Raw genomic sequence first — 21856 nt, forward strand, 5'->3', positions numbered from 1 at the left:
GTAAAAGCCAAAACACATTAAAAGTCTTTTCAAAACATTTTCGTCAGAGCCTGTTTTGACAGAGGTATCATTCAAACTTAGGCTATTTATTCTCCGAAAGATTCTGATGATACAAGAGGATCACGTTTGAGGAGGGGGGGGGGGGGGGGGGGGGGAACCATTGCTCCTCACCTGTTTGATTTCGAAATCACATTTTACTGCAGTGTCAAGATTCTAACCAAGCATAAACAAGTCTGGTGCTGCATGAGAAGGGGTGAGGTTACTTCTGCCTCCGGTAAAGGCACTGCACTGCTTCAGTGAGTGCCAAGCTTGACTCAGGGACAGAAAGCTACAATCCAAAGTGCGTGCTCTATGAATGTAGGAATTGAATAGAATTGTGTTTTCCAAGCATTACCACTATTCTCCCTCCAAACATAGGACAGGTCTCCGCTTTTTTTTCCTGAAGGGGGTGGTCTAGGCATATGTGACAGTGAAACGTTCTAGTGTTTTGGTCCGCATGTCGGCATCCGATTTGATGTACAGACATTTCTTTCGAAAAATGTGAATACATTTCTGCGTTGTTGAAAATCAATAACACATCGCTAGTCAACTGACACGCCTTGTTTTATGAGCCTGCTAACAACGTAAAGTAGTGTTATAGTTAACTAGGTGGCAGTGGGGATTACTCACCGAATCCTTTGCGTTGCAGTATTTCGGCTTGACTAGAGAATTTGTGTTGTGATTCTCATCAACGTCGAAATGTATTTCCGTGTTTCAAAATGGAGTCAATTGAACATTTTGATTGGTTGCCGACATGGGGACCAAAACACTAGAACGTGTCACGTATAGTCTGTGTCCCTGCATCAGTCCCTCAGGCGCAAGATACTTGACACTTCTCCTACTTGTACAGTATTTGAATATAAGTCGATCCTCAAGCCCACAGCACAGACACAGAACTCTTTCTAATTCACACATCGCTGTCACCCACATATCACACTTCTGCGTGTGTCCTCCTTGTAATAACTGCCTAGGACATACTAAAAGTATAGCGGGGCAAATAAGTCGCCGTTATTCCACCTTGCTTATAAATACGATCCTAATACACACAGTACTCTTTTTTTTTTACTTCTTATATTTGCTTTTATTCATTGTCATTTTAATTTTCTTATAAAAATGCTCCTCTTGCTGTATTTTAATAATGTATGTAAAGCACTTTGAATTGACCCTGTTGCATGAAACGTGCTATACACGAACTTGCCTTGCCTTGCCTTACTCTCACCCCTATGATACGATGGAACCTAACAGAATACTAAATGTTCATCAGGAAAGGCATGATCGATTCACAAAATACATATAGACGTAGATGATAGAGTTGTTTCACGGTAAGGCATTGTTAGAAATAAATGCCAGTTTTACTGTGCATGTCCCTCCCTGGCTTTCTGTATCTACTACTGATGTTTATTTGTTTGGAAATGAGTCACTGGCATTATTCTCAAATCCAAGCATCCTCAATCCTCTTGCTCGCAGCTCCGCTCAACAGCTCAGCGATCAATCACTGGTTTCTCTTCCTCCTATCCTCTTCATTTTTTCCCCCACCTATTCCCACCAGCAGCCTGGGAATCCATTCAGGCTGTACCATTGGGAGCTGAATCTTGGAGCTTGCGTAGGCAGAGTATTATCCGGCCTTTTCATTTACAGCCCATCCAAGAAGGAATTCAGGCAATGGTCTTATCTGTCCAACACATAGGCCAGGTTTCACACACCACACCCTGTGAAGGTCTTTTTGATGGTGGTATCAGATAAAGTGCGAGGGAATCCCAGTCAATGCAATGTTATAATTAGATCAACAATGTCTTCGAACGGTTCAGGTGTGTGGGTAGGTCAATCAAAGAAGTAGAGGGAAGCAATTAAAGGATTGGGATTATTTTTTACCTCAATTATACAGGCATTGGAATAATGACAGCACAAGCTGGATAGAAGCCAGGATTAAGTCCGAAAGAAAAGTCCCAATTCGAATACTCTCATTCAGCCTGAAACTGCTGAATTGGAGAGAGATACATTTGTGAGATGTAGGGTCTTCCACATCTCTCCAGTCCTTCGCTTTCCAATTGTATGATTTCAGAAACTGTCAGCAGTTTCTTTTATGTGCATCTAACGTGAATGAAAACATTATGCCCCTTTTCAAACCGGACTTTCATGCCAAAGGGACTGTCACAGCTTAGTTAGGCAGCCAGGGATATTCCTCACAGGATAACTACCCTCACCCACCAGCAGAGATTGGCTGAGAGCTGGAGCTCGATTTATAACAGTCTGCACTTGTACATGCATTTGTAATAAAGTCACAGATAATGCCCATAAAAAAAGAGAGGGTACTTTGTAACCAAGGAAACAGGGACATACATTTGAGAAGGAAACAGCTCAGGAAAATGCTGGTTGAAAACAATACATGAAAAATGTTTGTTTGTTAAAATGGTAAGTGGGGAATATGCATTTAATTGTGCCTTTGTCTCAGTTGACCATAATAGGTTGTGATTGTAGATAATAGTGTGTTTCATCGTACTACCTTCCCATGCATAATGTGTCTGCTTGTCTTAAACGGTTTTCAAGCGAAAGGTCAACAGAACTTCCTTCAATTTTATACTTAATGGAAAACAATTGCTTTTTAGTGGCATATGATTGGTTTTGATTGGACAGTGTCCTTTAATACCAGTCCACGGTTTATTTCAAAGGCCACACTCTCATCAACTCAGACCTCAATGATATACAATGATAAATGAGATTTTAACTGCCCCCTACCCATCCAAAACCTGCTCAATTACCACAGGGTTATTGATATAACCGCCCACTGCTCTGTGAACCTTTATCTCTGTTGGCACACGGGCCAAACTTTGTTGACATTTCAGTCGCTGAATCATTTCTCTGTATACTTTAGTGCTTATTCAACATTAAACAGGCTGCTCCATTGCCCACTTGTTGCCTGATGAAACAAACCCCTTATTTTCAAGAGCCAGGAATAAGAGGAGAGAGTGAGAAGAACAAGAAGAAAAAGAAGCAGAGGGCCAAAGTATAGGAGAGAGCTTTAAGAAGAGGAATACTGTGTGAAGATCTGCCAGCGCGCCTTTGAAGGGCGCGGCAAGGACGGAGAGGCAAGCGCCAGCGGTGAGGGCGAACCTCAAACAAACGGCTTCACCGGTGAGGGGATTAAACCTTGGGATTTGCGAGTCGAGCGTTATTGAACTCCGCAGCCCCGCTGAAAGTACAGCACCGGCACCATCTCGAGTGCTCCTTCATTGCTTTAGATGGGCCTGCTTGCAGAATCCCCAAATCCCCCCCCCCCCCGCCCCGCCCCCCCGCTGTGTTGAACTTATTACGAAGCAACTTTCAGATCCCATTGAGGTGCAAATGTTTCTATCTTTTGGATCTGCCGAACTGAGTGTCTCACTTCATCGTAGACATTGTATAAAACTCATACTGTGAGACGACGAGACCTTGAAGTTTCCTTGACAACTCAACCGAGAGAACCCACAGACGAGCACGTCGACAACCTGCGAAAGCTATCGATACGAGAGGTTATGAAGTTAGAACGGTGGGGGGGGGGGAAAGCATTGTGTAAACAGCACACAAAGGCACTATATTGTACTGTATATCCCCGAAACAAACGCTGGACATTGGATGGATCCTGGTGAACAGGAGGATATCCTTCCACAGGCCAGATTAACACAAACTCAGCTCTGTTTCCTCTGTTTCATTTCACACTGAAGGAGATTCTGGGCAATGTTGAGGGAGAAATTGAAGGCTACCCTGTGAGACTAATAATACCATGCATCCTGACTGCTTGCTCTTTGTGATGGGGCCTAACAGAGGCCCTTGACAGGAGAAAATGATGTGTTGTTCTCCAGTGGGAAAGCGCTCGACCCCCCAGAAGATTGCAGCTGAGACAGGGAGTGTACATAAACCACAGGGTACATGAAGCACAGGTTTTTGGACCCCCATGGGGGTCCCGGGGAGAAGAAGCAACTCGTAAAAGTAAGTAAGATGAGTGACATTGAAGTGCTACGGGGATGGGGCTGTAGACAAACACACTTAAGTGAGCGTACATACCGGCACTCACACACTCACACACACACACACACACACACACTCTCCAACACCCACACACAAACACACACACACACACACACACACACTCTCCAACACCCACACCCAAACACACACACACACACACACTCTCCAACACCCACACCCAAACACACACACACACACACACACACTCTCCAACACCCACACCCAAACACACACACACACACACTCTCCAACACCCCCCCACACACACACACACACACACACACACTCTCTCCAACACCCACACCCACACCCACACACACACACACACACACACACACACACACGCACTTGCTCTCCGTCCCTGAGAGTAAAAAGACACTTTAAACACAGCTAGCTTATAATGGAATACAACATTGAATTCTTCATATTATCATGAATATTTTATTGACACACTATCCATGATACACTTTTCTACAGTGAGAAGGAACAGGAGGGCAAGCAAACTGGAAAAAAAAAGGCTGAGAATGCAGAGACAACTCAACTGGCACTCATCCTAAAAGTAAGCATTTATTTTTGATCATTTTTCCCTTTTTTCCCATGTTCTATAAAGGTACATTTAGTGATGAAAAGAGCTGAGGTCAAGTAAACAGAAACGTAAGGCTCTCGCTTTATCACTTGTATAAGTGCTCGAAAGCAGTAAATTAGGAGACATTTTTGAGACCCCCGGCAATACATTACAGGAATGCGCATAGCGAGATAGTCCCATCGATTCGACCTGTGTGGGCCTAACAAGCATGAGCCATTAGTGTATCCACCGATGCTGACTCTAGATTTGTTTGTTTAAATGATGTCCCTGGATGATTGTGAGGCGAAAAGCTATAGGGTTTTACATACAGTATAGCTATCAAGGAAATGTAAGAGTCGCACTAACCCATCCTGAGGCGTTCTATTTATTGCTTTGAACAATTGTTTTGAACATGGCCATACATTTTTCAAGTGTGCTCTATTCCCTGTGTGGGCATGCATATATAAAACACACATTGGATTGTTTTCTTAGTAAAGAAATCCTGATTTATGTTTAGGTTTGGCCAACAATTGAACAGCATTGAAGATAAGTTGTATTGATTCACTTGAATAATTCAATTGACCACTATCATTATATTATGCTACTGTAGGTGGTAACGTACAATAAGTAAGTGTGTATGGCAGGGTCCCCTATAGAGTGGCGATGCCACTTTGTTAAAATGTGAATGTGAATGTACTTCCGATTCAAGATAAGAATCCCATCTGAACTTTTGAATCCCATCTGGATTTTTTTCCAAATAGCTAATATCATTATTGAGTTGTTTTGTCAACACCTGCAAATGGAGAGAGCTTTAAGGATCTTGGGTGCTCTGTTGGTCATGGTGTACGCTGCTTTCTTTTCTTCCCACCTGAATCTCCCTGCTGCCAGAGAGACAATGATGGTGGTCATTGATCTTCTGTCAGCTTCCCTCTTGGCGGTTGCTTCCATGAGGGAATCAGCGTTCCTTCTCCTTGCTAGCTTGGGGCCACTTATCCCAACAATGGGTTCTGATATTCTGTGTGGGGCACTGAGACTTGAAAAAACGTTATTTTTTAGCTCAAATTCAGTTCACTGTCACTTGTGAACTTGTTTATCGTAACCATGATTACTGTAGACTAGTAACACAATTTCCCCTGCTCAATGATTCAACGTTTTTGAAACTGAGACACTGGTTCAGAGTTCACATTCTGACCTCCCCTGTGTGACTGTTTGTCAAGGAGCTGGTGTCTGTGCCCAAATTATTCAGACAGAAATCACAAAAGTTGCTTTAATTTTTTATTAAAGCATATCATATGACTTTATTGCACTGTCTCCCGGCAAAGGCCTAGTCTGAATTTCCCAGAGAGAACTTTGGCTCGTTGAAAACCTCGCAGGCCAACAACATATATATATATATATATATATATATATATATATATATATATATATATATACAGTATATATATATAACATCGTTTATATGGTTAATATTAATAATAAAGGATCACAATCTGAGGAAATGGATACATTGCAAGCAATTCATCAGAAAATATCAAGACATCATCTAATTCTACAAATACTTATTATTTTAATTCAATACAGGTTTGTGTGTTGCATGTAAGCAGCATTTCAGAAACATCACTTATAAAGTGTTTCAACAATTTTCCTCTTTGTGTAATAAATTACACATCCTGTTAACATTCGACTCCAGAGTGAACTGTTCTTGCGTTATGTTTCTTAATTTTGGATAATTTCATGTAGTATTTTCGAGGTATTGTATACTTTTTCAAAGTAGCCTTAGTTTGACAAACTACTGTATATTTCTTTTAAGGGTAGCTTTGGTGTAGTTTAACTTTTTCAATTGTAAAGTAATTGGTAATTTGGTTAACTACATTTTCTGAGTAGCTTCCCCAACACTGGCGATGCTATAAAACTATATTTGCATAAACAATCAAACTCTTGAGGAAACTTCCAGTCAGTTGGAATCTGGGGAGGATAATTAAGTCCCCTCAAGCTGGCATACTGCCAGGTAACTGGCAAGATTGAGTCCTGGGTTTTCTTTTGTTTGAGATTATGTTATTGAATTTATTATATCCAGTTTTTATCTTTATGTTTGGTTAAGTGTTGCTTGCTTTGTGCATTTTAAAAAATGACTGTACATAGTTTTCTGGTTATCGCCACCCTAGGCTTCATCTTGGGCATGCACCTAAACCATTCTTGTCCTGTCTCCTCTCTGACACCAACACAACAGTCTCCCCAACACTGATGTATAGTCACATATGTGGCATACGCAAAAACAAGTGCAACTAGTCCTAAAAGTCTAATGCCTTGGTACTAACTAGGTAACGGCAATATTAACTGACAACGCCACCCTCGCACTGAGGGACTCTCAAAGTTTGTCAAGTTTGTTAAGTTTCCCGCTAGGACGGGTCCTGAATGAACTGGACCAGAGGCTGGTGTATCAAAAATACAAGTACTTTATTACAATATTTAAAAAAAACAGATAACAGGAATGAAAAACAATAAACACTATAAAAAGGGTGTGGGGCCTATAGCAGGGCAAGAGCACAAAGGACTACTAGGAGGGGAAAAGGGGGGTCCGTAGTTGGACTTTCGCCCTTGAAGGCAGGCACAGATGTGAACTATTATTTAGGGGTTCTGAGTGGGTAATACACAGCACACCAAGTATGATGACACACAACAATCAACCAAGGGATCAAAGAGTCACAGCACACAGTAATCAGCCTCTAGTGTTCAAACACAGCAAACGGGGTGAGTCAGGGAGCACGTCTGCCCTACGATCAGACACCCGTCTGGGAGAGTGTGTTTTGTGTATGTGCACGTGTGTGTGTGTGTGTGTGTGTGTGTGTCTGTCCGTGTGTGTGTCCGTGTGTGTCTGTGTGTGTGCACGATGCCCAAAAAGAAACAAAGTCTAAAACTGCCTTAAAAACACGGCAAGGCTAAAACACAATGGCACAAGGGTAGGAAAAAAAACTATGATAAGAACAGGCTGGACCTCCTGTGGAAAGCACAATATTAGTATTACATAATTTACATTAAATTAACATGATAATATTCTGCCATATCAATGGAATAGGTGCATACCGTTCTATTCTATTCGGAGAGCCCCCAGGTACTGCTCTCTGTATCACTCTTCAAACCTTTAAAATCACAAAGGTATTATTTATTATTTAGTACGCAAGTGCAGTACCAAAATATTTAAGAATGCAATTCCCATGTTGTTTCCCAACAGAAAGGAACATAGTGTAACGATCCTGTATGAGGCCCGTTAACAGCTCCTCCAAGGGAGTTAACTCTCTTGGTGTTGTGGTTAGCTCGGCCGGCGGTTATGCGGGAGATCGGGGTTCGACTCCCGCATGGGGCGAGTTACACTACCAGTTCCTGTTCGCTACACTGGTGTCAGAATTGGGATGGAAGGAAGGCCATCGGAGAGCCGTGTCCACGTGAGGGACTTGACATAGTGAAGCGTGAGGGCACGCTTTCCCGAACGGTGAGGATAGTGTAACGATCCTGTATGAGGCCCGTTAACAGCTCCTCCAAGGGAGTTAACTCTCTTGGTGTTGTGGTTAGCGCGGCCGGCGGTTATGCGGGAGATCGGGGTTCGACTCCCGCATGGGGCAAGTTACACTACCAGTTCCCGTTCGCTACAATACTGTAATATTCTGGAAAACCATGTCTGAAGCAATCAATAAGAATCAATCAATTGAATCAATAAGAAAGTTTGGCTGAGTGACCATGTAGTTTCAAACAGGAGCACCAATACCTCCTCACCAGCCACAACTACATCTGTAGGAAGTACATTAACACTAAGGTTTACAATGGACTCTTTCTATAACCTGGTCATTTGTCCAGCATTGTGTGAAAGGTTTGAATTAAAACATACCCTGATAACCTGGAAACCAATGCCTGAAGCACCAGTGGAAAAAGTTTGGCGTGATCAGGTCGTTCCAAACAGTTAGGAGCAGAGAATGAGTCAGATGTACCCCCGCCCCCCCGCATCTCCTTCCTCCTCCTCCTCCTCCTCCTCCTCCTCCTCCTCCTCCTCCTCCTCCTCTTTACCAGTAGGCACTTGGTTTTACTGTCCTACTGAGAGAATAACCCAGGCTGGTGGTTGATGCGAGTGCACACTCCATGCGTTACTCCATGATATCTCCAGAATCGGCAAGATATATTTCACATGTTCTCCAAGTAGCAGAAGAAAGAGAATCAGAGCAATGGTCTCATATACATAATCTCAGTCCGAACTGTGACACGTGTGGCACAAAGATAACAAAGAACAGTGTGCAGGGGCTTTGAAAATGAGTAGCAAAGAGTGGCAAAGGAGATATAGAACAAAGAAAGAAAGACATACATGAAGAGAGAGGCACAGCAGGTTCTTGCAGTGATGAGATGAGATTAGAGCGATAAGAGATGGGTCTGTGGCAAGCTGTAGAGAGAGATGGAGATGGCAGCAGTAGTGTGGTAGGACCACTGGTTTATATGGCCATCGGGATGCTGGGTAGTACTAGTTCTGTTGTGTTTCTCCTTATCTCCCTAGAGGAGGAACAGTCAGAGAGGGAAGAGCTATAGCTGACTTACCTTCTCTGGCTGGCAACATGTGTTATCAATACGCATACAGTTTTGGTTGGAATCTTTTTTTTAACGACTGTGAAAATACAAACAATGGGGATGGGGGAATGAGGATGCTGCTGGGGTGCTTGGTGGTGTGATGCAGTAAGCGTCGACCATGTAACCGCAGGGTTCCTGGTTCGATTCTGGCCGCGGACATATCCTGCATGTCATCCCTTCTCTCTGTCAAATCTGTAGGCTACTGTCTCTATCGCAATAAAAAGAGAAATATGAGTGGGACTGCCCCATTCAAAAGAAATAAAGAAAAAACGAGAATACTGCTTGAGACCTGAAAACATACGGATTCATCTATTGTTGTCCGTATTGAAAAGGTGTTTTTGGATAAGCTTGGGTACTACGTGGTGATTGGTAGTACATTGGATATGGAACATGAGATGGCCTTTAAAAGTGTAGACCTGTGTGATTAGGATTGCAATACCTTTTTCTCCTTCATTATATTCTGATGATGCTTCTTTGGTTCACAATCAGGGCTATCACAGAGAGTGCATCGCATCAGATGCTTGTATAAGGCATTTGCAGGCCAATTTCTCAAGCAGTTGGCATTCATCAGCTCTCTAACAATGTGCTTTGGCACTGAAAAGCCATTTGCAACTATTTCATAGCGAAAAAAACAAGTGGCTGCTGATTCGAGTTTCATTCTGTTCTCCAAAACTGAGCATCTGGAGGAGATTGTTTGAAAAGATGCAAAACAAATTGACTGTAAGGGCTCCAGAATATGAACAGGCTTTTGCTGAAAAAAATAAAAAAAGGCACACAAATTACTCTCTCTCACACACAATACACACAAGGCACAACTGATTACAGTCATATACTTTATAATCAGCATTTAGGCAATAGCTGCGTTCAGACAGGACACATTGCATGAGAATGGTAATACATTAAAGCTTGGTCGTAATTGGATGGGTCCGGTCTGTAAAGCTCCCCTGCCTGGAGTTAATCGACCACAACATGCAAGTATACAACTATGACAGGGAGCCTGTGATCAAACAACAAAACAACAACAGAACCACCCGATCTCCAAAAGGTTGCTGCTTCACCCAGGATGACCCTGCTGGTGTCCCCCTGTACCTTCTTAAGTGCTAAGAGACTAACGAACCTTTGCATCCGGGATCAGACGGAGGTATTGATATACACATCCTTCACACAATCTACCCATAAGACTGACTATATAAGTACGTTCTGATACGGTAACACGTTTAAGCTTTTGTTCTGAAATGAACCGTTCATTCATCTTGATCGTTCAGGAAGGACAGGCAGTGGCAGGGTGATCGACATGAAAGGAGAGCAAAAATCTACGACAGGGTTTAAGGACGTGGCAGCACGATCGGTCCCAACTGAGCGCCATCTGGAAGCCCTTCAAAAAACCTCCACTCAGCTCTGCAAATATTTGCCACTTTGAATAAAAGAACAAAAGCTCCAAAGTACAAAGTGACTTGTCCTGTGCATGATCACCGTGCTCCCCCCCCACCGCCCCCTGCCCCCCCGCCCCCCATCACCTTGTGAGGACATTCGTGCAGCAGATTTCAAATCCGTTGTGAAACACCCTCTTGAAACTACCTTCCAGTTTCGTCCCCGCTCGCTCTGATGACAAAAACGTATTTTTTCCCCCTCCAATTAAGCATGTTCTGATTGCTTGCCCTTTTTCCCTTCCCTCATCTAGTTATCAGTTAAAACTAATCAAATGCAAGAGCCTGATTAAAGGTTATAATTAGAAACTGAGAAATAACACACCTGCCTGGGAGTGGGAATGGGCTGACTCTTTGATTGAACTGCAGGACGAAGGGGGATGTCATCTGTGTTTGTCTTGTGAGTCTCTCTTGAACCGACAACAACAACAGGCCAACCGACAACATCCTCGTGTGAGATGAGATGAGATAACGTTTATTGCCATTTATGCATACACATTAAGCATACACATATAGGAATTTGATTTGGCGTTACAGTAAGAGCATTTCTAAATGCATTGCAAACAAAACAACACAGGACAGACAGCAGTGCAGACAGAACACAACAAACTGTAAAACCATAGCTGCCATGTGCGGCGCCAGTGATGTCACATGGTGACAGTGATGTGATGCGACAGTGATGCGACAGTGATGACACATGGTGCCAGCTCTTTAAAGGAGCATTCTGGGATTTGTGGATACATTTAATTTGTTCATATTTTGCTAATGAAACTGTTAAACTGTAAAAGTACTACATTCTGTTTTGTCATAATGAAACAACGTTTGATATGCAGCAACATTCCATTAGCATCCATCTCCACTGCATAAACTATCCTATGGCCTGCTATTATGCTGTCCTGCTTACCTTAACCTCTGAAATTAACTAACCCTCAGACCCTTGGACTGAAAATTAAGCAAGACTAAGCACTACAATAATTATTTTATTTATACAGCACTTTCCAAATTTCAAATAATCCATAATGAACTACAACTTTGGCTGCTCATTTCACTGCTTTCAAATAGGCTAACGCAGGTCACATATCAATTCATAAATACACACGAATCAAAGAAGCACTAATGTAGTTTACACATTCACGTAAAATAGCATACATGCGCCAACCCAGCCATTGTTTATTTGCCCAAGAGCATGCTTAGTAAGCCTAATGGCCCTTAGGCGACAATAGCCTATCTCCTGTTCCTGTAGTGTGAGGCGGCTTGATGTACAAGTACACCCCCCTGGACATGACGCTGGTATGTCACAGGGTCTTATCCCCTGAGTGCCAAGCAAGGAGGCATCGGGTACCATTTTTTATAGTCTTTGGTATGACTCGACCGGGGATAGAACTCACAACCTCCCAATCTCAGGGCGGACACTCTAACCGCAGTTAAAATGTATGTAAAGTAGCGTACTGGTTGACAACCCTCTGTATTAACTAATTCATCCTTTCTTTCAGGCTTCCCCAATGTTCTAGGTGCAATAGACTGTACCCAAGTGTGTATCCAGGCCCCATCTGGATCTGTGGAGGCAGACTGTCAATTGGAAATCTTTCCATAGTCTAAATGTACAGGTACGTATGTACTAGGGGCAGCTGTCCATACGCTGTCAGGCAGAACAGTAATAAATGGATTTGGATGAAATGTGCACATCTGTGATAACAGATCAAATTAGTTTTGATGTCAACACTTCTTTGGATCCCTGTTACCCTGGCAGTTGTTCACAGAAATGTCCATTTCAATGTCAGCCTTACACAAAGACGCAACTGTACTGCACAGAGATAGTGTTTCACTTTACCATATCAGCACAAAATCTGGTATTTCCTATCCTAACCAATAGGATTAGCACTAGCATGTAGTTGCAGAGGGTCTATGCAAAGCCAGATTTTAAATCGTACACAATGTCAGACCCACATTTCAAAATATGATTCTGGAATGTGAGATATATGTAAATTCTGAACTGGATTTCACATTTTGAAAGACACCACTGCATCAACCATTCTTAGTCATGCTGATTAATTTTAGATGAATGCTCTGCCAAGCAAAGTGTGCCACATCATTGAAGGTCACCCTCCTCTATGCTGTCAGATGATCTGCGATGGAAGTTGCCTGATATCTAATATCGAAGCAAAGTGGCCCGGCTCTGTCCATGATTCCAGAATTGTTCGAGCATCATCACTGTCACAGAGGTTTGCACAAGGCAAGAGCGTGTCTTTACTATCCGAGGTTCACTTAATCTACTTGAACCTTTAAGACTGTTATGTATATGGAACCAACACTTTAATTCTGTAGGGGAGTTATTGAGTTCTGCTTGGGAGGGACAGAGGCCATCCCTGTATGCGGTAATTGATGACACCCTACCCAGAACCAACAACAGAAGCAGAGAAGGCCTTCAACTTTGCCCCCATAAAAAAACCAGGGTACGAATTGAGATGCTTTTTGGGCAACTGAAATCTAGGTCTCAGTGTCTAAAAAGCCTCAGGGTTACTATGACATCCCCAAAGCCTGTGCAGTCTTGCACAACATTGCCACCCTATGCCATGAGAGCCTGGCCAGAATGTTGGAGGAGCAATGGGACAACACTGCCCTTGAGGAACTCATAGATGTAGATAGAATATGTGCAGGACCTTTCTAAAGATACCCATTTCAGTTAATCCCCCAAGCTTACCATATCATTTCAGCAAAAAAAAGTTAGCCAAAGTTGTTTAGAAGTTATTTATTCATTCACTCATTTTCAAGCTGTGAAGACAAAAAACAACAACATTAAACACAGTCCAAACCATGACCTTCTGCTGTGTTTAAATGTATACGTACACCCTTCTCGCCCCTCCTAAATTTCGTTGTTTGGTACCTGTACTGTAGCAATGACAATAAAGACCATTCATTCATTCCATTCATTCATTCATTCATTCTCCAGTTTCCTTATCTCCACCTGCAGCTTCTTAATTTTTAATTTTCGGCACTCAATTTCCAGTTTCTGACTTTCTATGCCAATAACAAGATGACGCTTATACATCTAACGGACATCCTGTGAAAGATAAAATGTGTCAAAGAGTAGCTAGTAGATTGTGTAGTTGGTAATAGCCATATGAATAGTTAGTTGAATAGTTGCTTCATTCTTCCCTGCTGACGTAGGTGTTGTTCCGATCATGTCCTGCAGCAAGGTGCATGGTTTTACATAATTTGAAGAATGCAGACACATCCAAAACATTTCACATTTGGTCTTGCCTCTGGCATTTCTGTGACAGCAGAAATAGTCTCAAGGGACCGGGACATGCTGGCGTCCTCTCCCTGCAAATAGAACAACTTTGCAGTTAAAGCAAAAATAATCATTAATTGCATAAGATGCAGTGTTTTTCCTACATAAAGTCTTGGACTTTGGGGGGATATAGCAGGCTTATTGTGTCGCCACTCACTGAAAGTTATAGGCCTACCATTTACCATTGAGAGACTGATACGAGGAAAAGCAGTAGAAAAGTAGAGACTGATATGAGGAAAAGCAGTAGAAAAGTAGAGACTGATATGAGGAAAAGCAGTAGAAAAGTAGAGACTGATATGAGGAAAAGCAGTAGAAAAGTAGAGACTGATATGAGGAAAAGCAGTAGAAAAGTAGAGACTGATATGAAGAAAATCAGTAAAAAAGTAGAGACTGATATGAGGAAAAGCAGTAGAAAAGTAGAGACTGATATGAGGAAAAGCAGTAGAAAAGTAGAGACTGATACGAGGAAAAGCAGTAGAAAAGGAGAGACTGATATGAAGAAAAGCAGTAGAAAAGTAGAGACTGATATGAAGAAAAACAGTAGAAAAGTAGAGACTGATATGAGGAAAAGCAGTAGAAAAGGAGAGACTGATATGAAGAAAAGCAGTAGAAAAGTAGAGACTGATATGAGGAAAAGCAGTAGAAAAGTAGAGACTGATACGAGGAAAAGCAGTAGAAAAGGAGAGACTGATATGAAGAAAAGCAGTAGAAAAGTAGAGACTGATATGAAGAAAAACAGTAGAAAAGTAGAGACTGATATGAGGAAAAGCAGTAGAAAAGGAGAGACTGATATGAAGAAAAGCAGTAGAAAAGTAGAGACTGATATGAGGAAAAGCAGTAGAAAAGTAGAGACTGATATGAGGAAAAGCAGTAGAAAAGTAGAGACTGATATGAGGAAAAGCAGTAGAAAAGTAGAGACTGATACGAGGAAAAGCAGTAGAAAAGTAGAGACTGATATGAGGAAAAGCAGTAGAAAAGTAGAGACTGATATGAAGAAAAGCAGTAGAAAAGTAGAGACTGATATGAGGAAAAGCAGTAGAAAAGTAGAGACTGATATGAAGAAAAGCAGTAGAAAAGTAGAGACTGATATGAGGAAAAGCAGTAGAAAAGTAGAGACTGATATGAAGAAAAGCAGTAGAAAAGTAGAGACTGATATGAGGAAAAGCAGTAGAAAAGTAGAGACTGATATGAGGAAAAGCAGTAGAAAAGTAGAGACTGATATGAAGAAAAACAGTAGAAAAGTAGAGACTGATATGAGGAAAAGCAGTAGAAAAGGAGAGACTGATATGAAGAAAAGCAGTAGAAAAGTAGAGACTGATACGAGGAAAAGCAGTAGAAAAGTAGAGACTGATACGAAGAAAAGTAGTAGAAAAGCAGTAGAAAAGTAGATACCTTAGATACATATTGCTCCCGAGCACCTTGGGGAATGATGTCTGATGAGGTCCCCCCCTCTATTCCCTCTCAGTGGATGCCCTTGGTTGTAGCTCATAGCTCGCTCATGTGTGGGTGTGAGGTCCTCAGGTGGAAATCCTCCACCAGTAGCAGTGGTATCGGTTTGGTTGTTAAAATTGAACATATTTACAGATAACAACTATTTTAACAAATACATTTCACATATTCACAGGCTACCTACCACTAGAAAATGATTTTGTACTTAATTGTCACTTGTTGCCACGTTCTTTATTGGCTATTGAGATGGCCCCTGTTGAGATTTAACAGAAACAAACTAATATAGGCCAAGGGTTACTAAGTCAGAAAGGCTGCAAACACTTCACCGAATTAGGCTAATTAACAGTAAATGCATTGTAGTTATGTCAGTTCTCGTAAGTTAGCCTGCCCTACACCATCATTTTAAACATGCATCTGATATTATCTAGCCTGCTGCCACAGTAGTGATCTGAATGTTAGTTTATTTAAAAATTAAAGTAGGCTAGTATAAATTACGCATTTAATCTGGCAGCAATTTTTGCCAAACCATCTCCCTTGTCTTGTTAATTGTGGAACTATTGCCCTTATTGGTGATGACTCCTTTATATTCTTCATAAAGATCCATCAGTAGGGTTAGTTCGGCTGCAGAGAAGAATACTGCTCTCGTTTTCGTTTCTTTTTTCGACATAGAGTAGTATCCTCTTTTCGACAAACGTCTGTTCTGGGTTGCTTATGTACTCCGTGTGCACGCCCCAATGCAAGATTGTTCAAGCCTCGTTTGGGTTCATGTTGATGAGACATGTCTAAGTTGTGTTAATTGAACGTTCATTTAAGCGCAGGTGTTGTTAGTGCCAGGTGGCAATAGGTCATAGTGTGTTTACAAAATGTTTCGCCCATCAGAATTGCTCAACGATGCCTCCTGGTGGTTCTTTTGCAGAGTTGTACGACTTGAAATAAAACTCACTAACGCTGTCACGGTACACCTGCGACATCATCACACACCAACTTTTGTGGCCAACTATTAGACTCTGGCCATGTTCAGACACCTGTCCGCTGGAGAAGAATTGGCAGAGAATGGAAGTGAAAGAGTTCAATCACATGACTACTGTACCTCATATAAATTACTTTGGGAACGAACGTGGCATTGGACATCTCACAGGCGACCCCCATTATGTCCATGAAATCGGAGTGCGGGTGGAATGTTTGGCCCTGTGATTGGGATAACAAGTCCCTGCACGATTGGAGGGGCCAAGGTTGTGCATAGAGAAGCTGCGGTATCTCTGCCAACCGAGGTCTCCCTGGCCAATGCAGGGCAATCAGGAGAAAAGATAGACCATGCTAGAACTCACTCTGTTCAGAGAGACAGACATGAGGCCGACAGGAGGGAGTAGGAGAGTGTGTCTGGTTGCTACTTGCTAGTGAGCCATGCTGTGTCCTTTACCCTTAGGGACATTGTGATTCTTTATTGCTAACGACAGAGGGCAATGCACGTTGTCCTATGAAGGGTTAATATCTAGGGTGACATTGCCGTGGCGTCTCCACTGTCTCCTGGACGAGATCCAGATGCAGTCATCATTCCCCTGCTAGCGGGGTCTCCACGCAACAGTACATCTGCTGGGCCAATAACAGGGTGCCGAGCTCAAGAACGTGATATGGGCGGAGCTCATTGAGTCTGATCATATGCCGCTAATTGAACATCCATCGTGAACTGAACTGACACCCCCCCATCCCAGTAATGACGTCACAACCCTGCATGAGAGGATTGTCCCCCGGCATCTGCAACTGGTTCTCCAGCTGCACAACAGCGGAGAGAAATGCGCTACAGAGAGTCGTGAGAACAGCACAGAAGATCACCGGCGCCCCCCTCCCCTCTCTGGAGGAGCTGTACAACACACGCTGTCTCAGGAAGGCCTCAAAGATCTCCAGGGACCCGACCCACCCTGGGCACGTACACTTTATCAGGCTGCCCTCGAAAAGGAGGTACAGGACCCCGGCCGCTAAGACAAACAGACTGAAGAACAGCTTCTACCACAGGGCCGTCCAGGCCCTGAACACAGCAAAGACCTAAGTTCTGGGCCCTGGACAGTCTGGACGGATTGATGGCAGCTGCTGGCCTGAAAAAATCAGGTGTAGTGCTGAGGCACAAACATGTACATTTCAAGCCTGCAAACTGTGACACTTTAATGTGATAAATGTGAAATAATACCATTGTGCAATATGACAACCCTAGTCGTCTATCTGTACAGTATAGTACAGTGGATAGTGTACATAGCCTTTATTTATGTAAACCAGCTCCTTCCCTTCTTGTGATTTTTTAAAAAGTGTTTTTTTAGCCACCCCTCCTAAATGTCGTTGTTTGGTACCTGTACTGTAGCAATGACAATAAAGTCCATTCATTCATTCAAAGTCCATTCATGAGGCAGCCTCTCTCTCCGCAGACGGGAGGACCCGCGCAGATGCAGAGAGGAGTAGTACGATTGAAGTACGATTGAAGCTCCCATTAGGGAAGTGTACAATCCCTTAATGGCTAGACCAACAGGGACTTGTATGCCAGCTAGCTCGAAGGCATGCAAACGAGCCAGTAGCAGCATGTGTAATGTATCGACATACTGTCTGACACACAAACTCAAGTTGAACCTGAACGGAACGACGATACATGTAACATGTTAAAAACAGAGATTTCGGAAAAGTCAGTGAAGGAGGGGGCCATTAGTTTCACAACAGCAGTTAACAAAGAAAAGCAATCTGCAATCTGTCATGCCACTTATCTGTAATGGTCTGATGTCTGGTCTAGGGCAGTCGGAACACATTTCCCACATAGGCTATGGTTTGGTAAAAGTGACATTGGCCTCTACGTATACAATCAATCCATCAATCCATCCAAATGCAATCCATCTCTTGGAAAGTTCATAGAATTGCCATACATTCGCAACAAGCCAATCTCTGCTAGTTAAGAGAGCCTAGCTTGCAGAATAATAATAATAATAATAATAAACAATAAATGTTATTCATATAGTGCTTCACAAATTTGCAGATAAAACAAATATAAACATTAAAACTAAAATATAAGTAAGAAAACACAGTAAAACACGACACATTAAAAACAATAGGGGCAGCATTTAAAAGTCTAAACAAAAGTCTAGTCTAAAAAAAATAGTTTTATTTTTAATAATTGCATTAAAAAATGCAGATCCTGCTAGCCTAATCTCCTCAGGCAGGTGGTTCCAGGGTCTAGGGGCCCTAATGTCATGAGCACAGCCACCTTTCTGTCTTCAGTCTAGACTCTGAAACGACCAGAAAGAACCTGCCTGCGGATCGTAGGCTGCACTGAGGCTCTTAGGGGATTAAAAGGTCTGAAATATAGTCTGGTGCCAAACCCAACCGAGCCTCAAAAGTTCAGATCAGTAATATCATAACATCAATTCTAAAACTAACAGGTAACCAGTGTAGGGAGGCTTAAGTGGTCTCTAGTGCATTCCCTGTTCTGATTTAAAAGCCTAGCTGCTGCCTTTTGGACTGTAACCTGTAACCATGAGATGTATTTTTACTGAGGGAAGAACAGAGGCAGTTTCAATAATCCAAGCGAGATGAGAGGAATGCATAGATTTCTAGGCAAATGACAAGAAAGGCTGTTTTTTCTGAAAGTTTTTGGGAAAGAAAACATGACTGTACAACTGTTTCGATTTGTTTCTCAAAATGTAGGTCAGCATACAAAATATCACCCTTAGGTTTTAAACTGAAGATTTGAGGTTGGCAGACAGCCAAGACTGTCCTGTATTGCTCCCCATAGACCTAAGAGGGCCACATATGACTACCTCACATTTACAATCATCCAATTGTTCTGGGACATCCAACATTTAATGATTGCTTGAAAGATATCAGGAGAAAGTGAAAGGAAATATTGTGTTCATGTATAATCTGACCTAGTGGAAGCATGTATAATGATAATAAAATGGGGCCTAAAATGCAGCCTTGTGGCACACCAAGCTGAGGAGGAGACACTTTCCTAGACCAACAGAGAACAGATCAGTGCATGGCATGACACTATACGGTATTACAGTGAGTAAAATGAACATAAAAGTCAATATACACGCAATGAATATGCATATCGAAAGTCAATATAATGTATGTGCAATGAATGTCAATATGATAGGGTATGAGGAGGGTAAGGCCCTCCAATATGAGGGTAGACCTTGAGGAGGGTAGACCTTGAGGAGGGTAGGCCATCTCATGTTTACTGCAAATCCTGCAAACCCTGGTTCAGGCAGCTAGTGGTGGTGCATCGCTCTGCTGTTTGACAGACATAGTGGATTTGTCGGTCACTGGCTGGTACACTTTTATTTAATACCCCCCCAAATATGAACTCATGCCGCCAGTGATGATAGAAGGATGTTTGAATGAGCAGTGTTTTACACTGAGTGGACGAGAGAAGGCTGCCCCTGCCCCCCCCCAGCTGAAAAATTCTGTAGTTTGCATCATTATTAGTATTATGACATTTTTAATGATAAGAACTTTTCAATCCAGTCCCAATCCCACTGAAACCCCAAATCCTTCCCCATGTCTCACATGAAAATCCCTCACTTCATTATAAAAAGCCGACTCACACTTTTTTTCATGTCAAGATTGTACTAAAACATTTCCCCCCCCCCTTCTCTGCACTGTGAGAGCATGCATGAGGCCGGTATGAGAAATCATATGAGTTGGTCCCAATCCTTGGTCCTCGTTAAAATAACCAGATTATTTAAAGCTTTTCCACCTTTTGCCAATCTATCTGATAGGGCACATGCCTTCACAACTTGCTGCGGCAGGGACATTGGAGGTTGGAGTCACGATTACTGTGTAAATCTATGGAAGGGGGGGGGGGGGGTGAGAACCTCCAGTCTCCTCGGTTTTCATATTGAAGTCAATGTAACCAAGGAGGATGAGGAAAAATAGCTGTCCTCCTGAAATTCACTGAGTAGGACGGTCCTCTTCTTCCCCCTCTGAGGGGTCTCTAACTGTACTGTCTGTGAGAAATGTTCGCTAGGAGGGTGATGGTGGCTGACTGCCCGGTGCAATGGGGCTGGCCTTTACTGTGCTGAACCATGATGGATTGGTGGTGCTGGCCTAGCATAATAGCCTTGCATTGGCCTGGGCCCTCTATGTCTGGAGAGCATACTTATACATCATGATACATTAGACACTGGCTAACACTCTGCCCCCACAAGCTACAAAGGCACCAGCTCCACTTCCTCTAAGCAGCTGATGTATTGATAGAATCATGTTATTTATGGAGCAGGCAAGACCTCGGGAGGTTTCTAGCGCCGAGCGAACACATTGGTTCGGAGGGGGGATGTAGGCAGGATTGGTCGGTGGGACTCCTGGATTGTTGCATTACCCACTGAGTCAACGTGAGGAAGACCAAAACCCACAACCCACTTTCTTTCACATGAAACTGAACGTTGCCTTAAAGGAGGAAGGTGTGTGTTGGAAATATGCCACTGCTGCGAAATTGTGTTTGAATTTGAAATCCTCCCAGCTATAATATAACCCCCCCCCCCGAAAAAAACATGTGTTGTGTTTCAAAATAATCGGTGAGTCCACTCCCCTAGAACATTCCTGGCAGTAACAACATTTGTATATGCAAACCGAGTGTTGGGTAGGACCCTCCCTTTTTGAAAGCACTTTTTCAGGAGCAAACCAGCGTTGGTAAATGTAAGATTTCTTCAAGGGATCTCGTTCCCTGATTGCTACCGATCAAACAGTCATTACAACCATTAGGAAGCTTTTAAAGTGCTTGAACATTACATACTGGACATGTACAACTAGTGTGCAAGGCAAATTGCTAGGACATAAGAAAAGCATTGATATTACAGTGGCTCTGCATCAATGTAACCCACGGTTGCTGATGTGATCTACCGTGTGCCATGTCACAGTTCCACCTGATGAAACAAATAACAAAAATAGATCCATCTTAGTGCTTTTCTTTCACCGTCGAGAAAGGCTGTCAACCCTAAATCTTACGGTAAAAGTATTATCATAATTAAAATGACAAGCGTCTCAGTGGAGATTTCAGTAGCTATGCTTATTTTATGTTGGTTCAAAAGCAGCTTGTGTTGCAACTCATCTGTGACCCCTATACCAAATGTCTTGTTAAATAGTGTAGAATCCCTGTACCGTTCTGTAAGCAGCCCTGTATCATAACCTGCACATGCAAATGGGGGTTGGGTGTGGTGGTGGGTGTATAACTGAGACTTCCAATCTGAACTTCACCTTCATCTTCTATTTTGACAAAACATTGCTAAATTTGGCTGAAGAGCCGGGTGTGAGCCAAAAGAACCAGCTCTTATTGCTGAGCTGAGCCAATGCATCTGGCTCATTAAAAACAGCCGGAATCCCCATCACTATTCTGATTGTTCATGTCCCCCAGTTAAAGGGGGGGTGGTGGTGGGTTTCAGACCATTCATAAAACTTCAGGGTTCCCGCGCTGGTCTTAAAAAGCCTTAAAGTGTA

Source organism: Nansenia antarctica (genome assembly GCF_963989245.1).
Source record: "Nansenia antarctica genome assembly, chromosome: 13".
Classification (NCBI taxonomy): domain Eukaryota; kingdom Metazoa; phylum Chordata; class Actinopteri; order Argentiniformes; family Microstomatidae; genus Nansenia; species Nansenia antarctica.